This window comes from Convolutriloba macropyga, unplaced genomic scaffold, assembly GCF_964194025.1.
Source record: "Convolutriloba macropyga unplaced genomic scaffold, txConMacr16.3 SCAFFOLD_5780, whole genome shotgun sequence".
Taxonomy (NCBI): domain Eukaryota; kingdom Metazoa; phylum Xenacoelomorpha; order Acoela; family Convolutidae; genus Convolutriloba; species Convolutriloba macropyga.
In genome coordinates this window covers 5001-15492 of record NW_027450036.1, presented here as the reverse complement: position 1 = coordinate 15492, position 10492 = coordinate 5001, and the positions used below count along the sequence as shown (strand labels likewise).

Here is a 10492-nt window from a genome sequence, read left to right as displayed (position 1 = left end):
ATCGAGCCTTGGGAAAGCTAGATCGAGTAAGATTGAAGCTGAAAGAGTGTCAGAGGAGCAAATGAACCTCCAAAAAGTGAAAATCAAATTTTAGAAAAAAACACAAGTTAAATACTGCATGGACAGTAATTCTATGTGTGGGGCATTATTAGGGAGAGGTGTCTTGTCAAAATATGGCTGGACTAAAGACCTCAACCCGGATAGGGTGGAAGGCCCTATGATTGGTCTGTTACTAATCGGTGACCGATAAAGACCTGACCAAGGCCTGTAGTAAGCTTGGTTAGGCATTACAGAAGATAACACTAAGACCGAGGGGTCTTAGAGAGCCCTCTAGCGGGGCGAATAGAGCTTGATCAAGCCTTGGGCAAGCTAGATCGAGCAGGACTGAAGCTAAACGATAGACCGAGAGGTCTGTCTGGTCCTCCTAGAGAGGCCAAGAGAAAGTACGAGAATCTAACTAAAGCTGGGTCGGGCCTTCAGCAAGCACGACCGAGCAGTACCGGAGCTAACACTAAGACCGAGGGGTCTTAGAGAGCCCTCTAGTGGGGCGAATAGAGCTAGATCGAGCCTTGGGAAAGCTAGATCGAGCAGGACTGAAGCTAAACGATAAACCGAAAGGTCTGACGGGTCCTCATAAGAGGCATGGAGAAAGATCTGATACTAAAGTACCTCTCGGAAGTAATAAAATATGCCTGATGAAGCCGGGTATGATGTTTGTTGTTTGATGGCATTCATCGATTAGGTCTGGTGGATTCCCCATTACTCCGAGTGGTACTAGTAGAGGCTCCTACAGGGGTGAGCAAAGCGAGATCAAGCCTTAGGCAAAGCTAGATCGAGCAGAACTGAAGCTGAAAAGCAAAATAAATGACAGGTCTGTCCAAATCAATAAACTTGAAATCCAGTGTGGTCACCACGGGTCACGAGGTGAATTCCTAGCGATTGTCTGCTGAACGTATAGGAAGGCCCGAAACGAACGATAATTTCATTGCACAGTGGAGATACTATACGTTCAGGAGTAGCATACATCGGGTTTGATCTATGATCATGTCTGGTCTCCGAGGATCCACCGGGTTACCAACTGGCACCGCTGTACTGGGTGTAAAACTGGGCCACCTGAAGTCCCGGGTGTAAAACTAGGTGCCTCTGTGCCAAAGTAGCGGCTTGCGTAGTGCATTATGCCTCCGGCTTGCGAAATGGTTATAAGCAATAACAACAGGACGCCGCGGGGTGTTCACTTAAAGGAGTAACGTTCTCTCAAGGGAGGGGATCTAAAAATCTTGATAAAACATTTATTCTATGCAAAATTTGTGCGCAAATTTTGCAAAGTAAAAAGCTGCACTGTAGCAAATTCTATGTGTGTAGCATTATTAGGGAAGTGTTGTTTGATGGCACCTCTCTACTTGATGCACCAAAGAACTACCTTGATGGCTCATGACCGCTGGTAATCTGTCGTCGCTAGTAGTTCGGAACTGAGAACAAATATGTTCGCAAATTACAACAATTATACAGCATATTGCTGAATAAAGCAGAACCGAATAATACTCAGTGACTTTACACCAAGACTGACTAATGTCTGGATTGTATCGTCCTACTCGAGTAAGGCGAAGAAAAGCTAGAAAGATACGCTTTTCACAAAGCAGGCTTAATGCATGCAAACCAAGGAGGAAGGAGTGATGCCCCTCCTTATAATAAGCAGAACCAAATAAAGAACAGACAGCATCATCTGTACAGTGACCAAGAAGAGGTGAAACTTCTGTATGTGAAAAGGCAATTTGAGCGAGATTTATTAGCAGACTAGTATTATGTTGTTTCTAGTAGGCGAAAGCCGAAACATCAACATGTGAAAATCTGATATTAAATCCTCAATCATTTTCCCTAGTATTATACAGCTATGAGTAACCTTAATTGGACACGGCAATTATTGCTGACCGGTGAAACTTTCGCATGGGAAAGACACACACACTTCTTGACAAAGCAATAAGTATTATGCTGTTTCTAGTACGCGAAAGCAGAAACATCAGCATGTGAAAGTTGTGAAGTTGAAGAATTTTTGTGTTGAGTACGATGTTGTTACTAGTAACCATGTCGACAGCTGAGAACTGTTCTCTAACCAATAGAAGGTGAAACTTCTGTATGTGAAAAGGCAATTTGAGCGAGATTTCTTAGCAGACTAGTATTATGTTGTTTCTAGTAGGCGAAAGCCGAAACATCAACATGTGAAAATCTGATATTAAATCCTCAATCATTTTCCCTAGTATTATACAGCTACTAGTAGCCGTAATTGGTCAGGGAAACATTGTTGACCGGTGAAACTTCACATGGGAAAGACACACAAATTACTTGACAAAACAATAAGTATTATGCTGTTTCTAGTATGCGAAAGCAGAAACATCAGCATGTGAAAGTTGTGAAGTTGAAAAGTTTTTGTGTTGAGTACGGTGTTGTTACTAGTAACCATGTCGACAGCTGGAAAGCTGTTCTCTAACCAATAAAAGGTAAAACTTCTGTATCTGAAGAGGCGGCGTGATTGAGATTTTTAACAGACTAGTATTATGTTGTTTCTAGTAGGCGAGAGCCGAAACATCGACATGTGAACATCTGGTTTTTAAATCATGAGTCAATTCTCCCTAGTATGATACAGTTGTTAGCCGGTATTGGTAACAGTAGAACAGAGATTTGGAGGGCAAAACCTGCTCATGGGAAATGCTCACAGAGCGCTATCTACCAGTACACATAGTATTATGCTGTTTCTAGTACGCGCGAGCCGAAACATCAGCATGTGAAATGTGTAATCGTGGGTAACTCTAAGTGTGTAGAGTACTGTGTAGTAACTAGTAGCCATGCCAAAGCATGCATTGAAACTCTTCGTGATTTAAAAAGCTCAAAGCAAGATTGACGAGGCCGCAAGGCTATGTCTTTCTAAATTCGAACAAATCGAAAGATTGTTCAAAGTACAATTAAACTGATTGATCCTGTCAGTTGCCATATGCTTGTCTGAAAGACTAAGCCATGCATGTGCAAGCGAAGCTTGAAAAAGTGGAACCGCGAATGGCTCATTAAATCAGTTACTATCTATTAGTTGATTTGCAAGCTAAATGAATAACTGCGGTAACCCTGCAGCTAATGCATGCTGATTGTCCGACACTGTCGGAGACTTTTACAAGACTACACCGGGTGATTTGCTAAGTACAGACACATCCCGTGATGAGTCCTAGTAACTGAAAGATCCCAGATAGCTTCGGCTTGGGGACGGAACTTCCGAATTTCTGACCTATCAACCTATGATGGTAGTGTAACGGACTACCATGGTTGTGACGGGTAACGGGGAATCAGGGTTCGATTCCGGAGAGGGAGCCTTAGAAACGGCTACCACATCCAAGGAAGGCAGCAGGCACGCAAATTACCCACTCTCCGCACGAGGAGGTAGTGACTAGAAATAATGATATGAACCTTTATGGTTTGTAATCAGAATGGAATGGACTTAAAAGCTCCATTGATGAACGAGTAGAGGGCAAGTCTGGTGCCAGCAGCCGCGGTAATACCAGCCTCTACAAGCGTATGCAATAGTTGCTGCGTTTAAAAAGCTCATAGTTGGATCTGTTTGAGTAGAACGGCAACATGGTCTTCAGTTAAATCTGTTGACTCGTTCCGCTCATCCTTCGCATCGAAGAAATAGTTTGCACTTAAATGTGACGAACTGTGGAAACGGTGTTTTCACCCTGAGAAAATTAGAGTGTTCAAAGCATCCTTTGGGATCGAATAATAAAGCATGGAATAATGGAGAATGACCCGCTACTCGATTGATGCCGGTTGGCTGAGTGCGGTAATGATTGAAAGGAACAGACGGGGGCATTTGTATTGCTACGTTAGAGGTGAAATTCTTGGATCGTGGCAAGACAAACTACTGCGAAAGCATTTGCCAAGAATGTTTTCATTAATCAAGAACGAAAGTCAGAGTATTGAAGAGGATTAGATACCCTCGTAATTCTGACCATAAACTATACCAACCTACAATTTGTCAAAGTCGATCTTGACTTGGCAAGAGATTAACCGGGAAACCAAAGTTTATTGGTTCCGGGGGAAGTATGGTTGCAAAATCGAAACTTAAAGGAATTGACGGAAGGGCACCACCAGGAGTGGAGCCTGCGGCTTAATTTGACTCAACACGGGAAAACTCACCCGGTCCAGACATCTTAAGGATTGACAGATTGAATATCTTTCATGATTATATGGGCGGTGGTGCATGGCCGTTCTTAGTTAGTGGAGTGATCTGTCTGGTTAATTCCGATAACGAACGAGATCTTCTCCATCTAAATAATGAAATTCACTATATGTGAATTCAAACACTTCTTAGAGGAACTATGCGGAATTAAATACCGCAGATGAAGTGAGGCTATAACAGGTCTGTGATGCCCTTAGATGTTCTGGACTGCACGCGCGCTACACTGTGTACTTTTAGATTGAGTACTCAGCCCTTGGTCCGAAATGGACTGGGCAATCAGAGAAAAGTACAGCGCTTCAAGGGGATCGTCTGTTGTAACTTGCAGACGTGAACCAGGAATTCCTGGTACTTATGAGTCAACAACTCATAGGGATTACGTCCCTGCCCTTTGTACACACCGCCCGTCGCTACTACTGATTGGATAGTTAAGCAAGAATTGCAAATTCCTACTGTTGGGACTTCGGTCTCCGGCAACGGGATGAAGCGGATCGAGCTTAATTGTCTAGAGGAAGTAAAAGTCGTAACAAGGTTTCCGTAGGGGAACCTGCGGAAGGATCAGTGATTGATTCCTTCGGGCATGGCTGCTGGTAGAGGCCATGTCTGTAGTGCGCATGACGCTCTGTCGCTAGAGATTGCTTGGCAACCAATCTCGAATTATGTATCGAGCTCAAAAACTACTTGTGTGGATACATAGTTCAGCAGTCATGGCAAGGGACTGCTTAAAGGGAGACTAGTTAGCAAAAGCAGCCTAGCAGAACTGCAGCTATCTAGATCTCAGAAGCTGGGTTATAGAAGCCCAGCTATAGACTTGTGAATGAGAAAGGCCTAAAAAGGTCCACAAGTCGCGTGGTTAGAACCGACACGCAAAAATCCCAGCGAGTGACAGAGCGTTGCGCTGTTCAGTGGGAAAGAGTTGAGCTACTCGGGGCGCCCACTGAACTTGCTCCGAGCCAAAGGCTCGAAAAAACACAGCTTAGCCTCAGATCCTTTACATAGAAGGCTAGCTAAAATAAACTTACCTTGGACGAGGGTAAAGTTTAGTCAGTTCTTAGGGGAGAGTAATCCACAGCTTCTCGCCCTCTGAACATTCTCCCAGATATGTAGGTCTGGGAGAGTCTCCTCCTGTTCTTCGGAATCTGGAGGTAGACAAAGACAGTACGATACGATCTTGCATCGGGATGACTAACCGATAATGATCATAATCTGACAATTTTTCCGGCTTGAGGCACCGGAGTCAGATTAAAGACACATACTGAACTAAAGGCGTATGTGCAAAGCTTGTCGGAGTGTAGAGAGTCAAGCTGAGTTGACTCGTCACGTGGTGATGACAACAGCCATGTGCAAAACACTCACAACTTTATCGTCTATGTGGAAAAGGTTGCTAACAGCGCTCTCTATGAGAGGCCCTCGCATATAACTATACGAGGAAAAGGCGATAGAGTTGTTTGAATGTGGGGCAGGTTCATCGACAAGCTAAGTTGATCACATTCTTGTTGTGGCATCCTACTAGAATTGGTCACGGTCTGCACCAACTCTCCCCAAGTTGGCCAGACTTAAAACTAGAAATAAGGTTTGCAGCTATGTGAACCTAGAAACTGTAAAGGAGTTGAAAGAACTTAAAGGAATTGAAAGAGGCCTTGAGGTATATCCTCTTGGTAAAGACCCACAAAAGCTCACAAAAGTGGCTTCGAAGGGCAAAACTGGTTCATCCAAAACAATTGGAGAGCTTAAAGCAGAACCAATTCGAATGAAACACTATTGGTGAAACTTCATCATGAGAACGTCACAAGCTGATCACGCTCTATGATATGACTAGTATTATGTTGCTTCTAGTAGGCTAAGCGCAAGCCGAAACATCAACATGTGAAAGTCGTAGAATTTTGCAATCAAACTGTGGCTAGTACTGTGATGTTACTAGTAACCTGGTGTTCCGTCATATGGCCAAGAGAGCATTTGAAGGCGAAACTTCTGCATGGGAAAGCTGCATCATGATCAAAATTTTATATCGAGTATTATGTTGACGTTAGTAGGCCTTGGCCGAAAACGCAGCATGTGAAAGGTATAGATAAAAGTTATTGTTGCAGTCAGTACTGTGTAGTTACTAGTAGCTGGATTTAAGCTCAAAATGAGACACTGTTGGTGAAACTTCATCATGAGAATGTCACAAGCTGATCAAGCTCTATGATATGACTAGTATTATGTTGCTTCTAGTAGGCTAAGCGCAAGCCGAAACATCAACATGTGAAAGTCGTAGAATTTTGCGATCAAATTGTGGCTAGTACTGTGATGTTACTAGTAACCTTGTGTTACGTCATATGGCCAAGAGAGCATTTGAAGGCGAAACTTCTGCATGGGGAAGCTGCATCATGAACAAAAGTTTATATCGAGTATTATGTTGACATTAGTAGGCCCTGGCCGAAAGCGCAGCATGTGAAAGGTATAGATAAAAGTTATCGTTGCAGTCAGTACTGTGTAGTTACTAGTAGCTGGATTTAAGCTCGAAATGAGACACTGTTGGTGAAACTTCATCATGAGAACGTCACAAGCTGATCACGCTCCATGATATGACTAGTATTATGTTGCTTCTAGTAGGCTAAGCGCAAGCCGAAACATCAACATGTGAAAGTCGTAGAATTTTGCGATCAAATTGTGGCTAGTACTGTGATGTTACTAGTAACCTTGTGTTACGTCATATGGCCAAGAGAGCATTTGAAGGCGAAACTTCTGCATGGGGAAGCTGCATCATGAACAAAAGTTTATATCGAGTATTATGTTGACGTTAGTAGGCCCTGGCCGAAAGCGCAGCATGTGAAAGGTATAGATAAAAGTTAGCGTTGCAGTCAGTACTGTGTAGTTACTAGTAGCTGGATTTAAGCTCGAAATGAGACACTGTTGGTGAAACTTCATCATGAGAACGTCACAAGCTGATCACGCTCTATGATATGACTAGTATTATGTTGCTTCTAGTAGGCTAAGCGCAAGCCGAAACATCAACATGTGAAAGTCGTAGAATTTTGCAATCAAACTGTGGCTAGTACTGTGATGTTACTAGTAACCTTTTCTTACGTCATATGGCCAAGAGAGCATTTGAAGGCGAAACTTCTGCATGGGGAAGCTGCATCATGAACAAAAGTTTATATCGAGTATTATGTTGACGTTAGTAGGCCCTGGCCGAAAGCGCAGCATGTGAAAGGTATAGATAAAAGTTATCGTTGCAGTCAGTACTGTGTAGTTACTAGTAGCTGGATTTAAGCTCGAAGTGAGACACTGTTGGTGAAACTTCATCATGAGAACGTCACAAGCTGATCACGCTCTATGATATGACTAGTATTATGTTGCTTATAGTAGGCTAAGCGCAAGCCGAAACATCAACATGTGAAAGTCGTAGAATTTTGCGATCAAATTGTGGCTAGTACTGTGATGTTACTAGTAACCTTGTGTTACGTCATATGGCCAAGAGAGCATTTGAAGGCGAAACTTCTGCATGGGGAAGCTGCATCATGAACAAAAGTTTATATCGAGTATTATGTTGACGTTAGTAGGCCCTGGCCGAAAGCGCAGCATGTGAAAGGTATAGATAAAAGTTAGCGTTGCAGTCAGTACTGTGTAGTTACTAGTAGCTGGATTTAAGCTCGAAATGAGACACTGTTGGTGAAACTTCATCATGAGAACGTCACAAGCTGATCACGCTCTATGATATGACTAGTATTATGTTGCTTCTAGTAGGCTAAGCGCAAGCCGAAACATCAACATGTGAAAGTCGTAGAATTTTGCAATCAAACTGTGGCTAGTACTGTGATGTTACTAGTAACCTTTTCTTACGTCATATGGCCAAGAGAGCATTTGAAGGCGAAACTTCTGCATGGGGAAGCTGCATCATGAACAAAAGTTTATATCGAGTATTATGTTGACGTTAGTAGGCCCTGGCCGAAAGCGCAGCATGTGAAAGGTATAGATAAAAGTTATCGTTGCAGTCAGTACTGTGTAGTTACTAGTAGCTGGATTTAAGCTCGAAGTGAGACACTGTTGGTGAAACTTCATCATGAGAACGTCACAAGCTGATCACGCTCTATGATATGACTAGTATTATGTTGCTTATAGTAGGCTAAGCGCAAGCCGAAACATCAACATGTGAAAGTCGTAGAATTTTGCGATCAAACTGTGGCTAGTACTTTGATGATGCTTGTAGCCAACCGAATTGGTTGAAAAGCCCAATAAGTAAGCTAACTTGGGAGAGCTTGTTGGAAACCAAATGCTACTAGATTGGTCCAAATACATCCTTCAACAGGGGATCACTTGGCTCGCTTTACGAAGAGGAGCACAGCTATATGTGTTAATTCGGTATGAATCGCAAGATTTGTTTACCGACCTCTCTAACGCAAAAGGCGGTCTCGGCTTCGGCTGTTGACTGCGTCCGATTCAGGGTTAAATAACTCTCGATTGAACACATTGATGTTCTATTGTTGGTGCTTCCAATAAAATTGGAACACTTAAAGCAGAACCGATTCAAATAATAGCATTCTGATCAATGATTGCATTCCTTGATCAAGAACTGCTGGAGTCATTGTGATGGCGAATTTTCTTCATAAGAAAATTGCAAAGAGACGGAACTTAATGAGACTAGTATTATGTTGTTTCTAGTAAGCGGAAGCTGAAACAGCAACATGTGAAAATCAAGTTTTGTTCAATGATCTCGAGGCGATAAGTACTATGAAGCAACTAGTAGCCTAAGCATGACTCAGATTTGAGACAGTCAAAAAGACTGGCGAAACTTCTTCACATGAAAGTTACATAGAGAACTACAAATGTATACAGCGAGTATTATGTTGTTTCTAGTAGGCGAAAGCTGAAACATCAACATGTGAAAGTTGTCTGCAAACTGTAGAACGATATGTGATTAGTACTGTGCTGTTACTAGTAGCCAGTCTGACTGTAGAAGCCAAGACAAAGGGAAACTAATGCATCTGAAAAGGACAAGTTATGGAAAGGTATGCACGATAAGTATTATGTTGTTTCTAGTAAGCGGCAGCTGAAACATCAACATGTGAACGTCGTTGTGTACAGTAACCTAGAACTATATAGTCCTTAGTAACGTGCATTTACTAGTACCTGTAATTGGTATTCAGACTCAGGCAGTTTGGAATAGTTTGGCAAAGATGCACCAGAGAAAACTGGGATTTGATACAGAAATTGTTGAATACAAGTATTATGCTGCTTCTAGTAGGTTGAATCCGAAACATCAGCATGTGAAAATTGAAAACATTTCTGGTTCGAATTGTCACAAGTATTTGGTGATCTGAGTAGCCAAACTCACTACAACGCCAATTGAAGGCAAAAATTCTCAACGGGAAAAGCTATTCTCATTGAATGAGCTAACAAGACGAGTATTATGTTGCTTCTAGTAGGCGAAAGCCAAAACATCAACATGTGAAAGTCTTGCTGAACAAATTTAATGTTGTTGAGCTCAGTACCGTGTGAATTAGTAGCCATAATTGGCGAGCGAAAATTGAACTGGCGAAACTTCGTCTTTGGAAAATTGCAGATGCCGAGCACTTATTTTGCAACGAGTATTATGTTGACTGTAGTAAGCGAAAGCCGAAACAGCAACATGTGAAAGCTGTTGAAATTTGTGGTCATTTTGCAATAAGTACAAGGAGTGTAACTAGTAGCCAGGTCAAAATTTGGGATAAGAATGAGCAAAAATTCTGCATGAGAACAGTTGAAATTATGAAACTAAATTACAAAGACTAGTATTATGTTGTTTCGAGTACGCGAAAGCGGAAACATCAACATGTGAACGTTTGTAACGAAGTTTCGTTAATTTTCAGCCTAGTACTGAGCAAGAACGAGTAGCCTCATCTCCAATCCCACGCAAAATGTAGTGAAATATGTGAGTGAACCTTATTCACGGTGAGGGTTTCCCGAGGTCTGTATTGCAGCGAGTATTATGTTGCTTCTAGTAAGCGAAAGCTGAAACAACAACATTTGAAAGTTGGAATTAATGACTGAATGGAAACTTCGACCTGTGTTTGATAGTAGTAGCGAACAAAACTGCTGAATCGGTTTCTGTCTCATATTGGTCAGTGAACCAATTAAGAGACAATCAACTACATAACCTGAATTGGGCGAGAGAACCCCCTTAACTTAAGCATATCAGTAAGGGGAGGAAAAGAAATCAACTGAGAATCCCTTAGTAATGGCGAATGAACAGGGAAAAGCTCATCGGGAAGAGAAATGGCAACATTTCTCGGTGTCCGGTATGGTTTGATG

At 42.3% G+C, this 10492-nt stretch overlaps 1 non-coding gene and 1 pseudogene across 1 annotated transcript in view; both read left to right on the top strand.

Moving 5' to 3' along the window:
* Nucleotides 1–8498: 8498 nt before the first annotated feature.
* Nucleotides 8499–8650, top strand: LOC142355561 (5.8S ribosomal RNA; annotated as a pseudogene).
* A 1683-nt stretch (nt 8651–10333) lies between these two features.
* LOC142355562 (large subunit ribosomal RNA) overlaps nt 10334–10492 on the top strand; it is a 3522-nt gene continuing 3363 nt past the window's right edge. The window contains exon 1 of the ribosomal RNA XR_012761262.1: nt 10334–10492. This exon is cut by the window's right edge and continues 3363 nt beyond it. This is a non-coding gene — a ribosomal RNA (large subunit ribosomal RNA).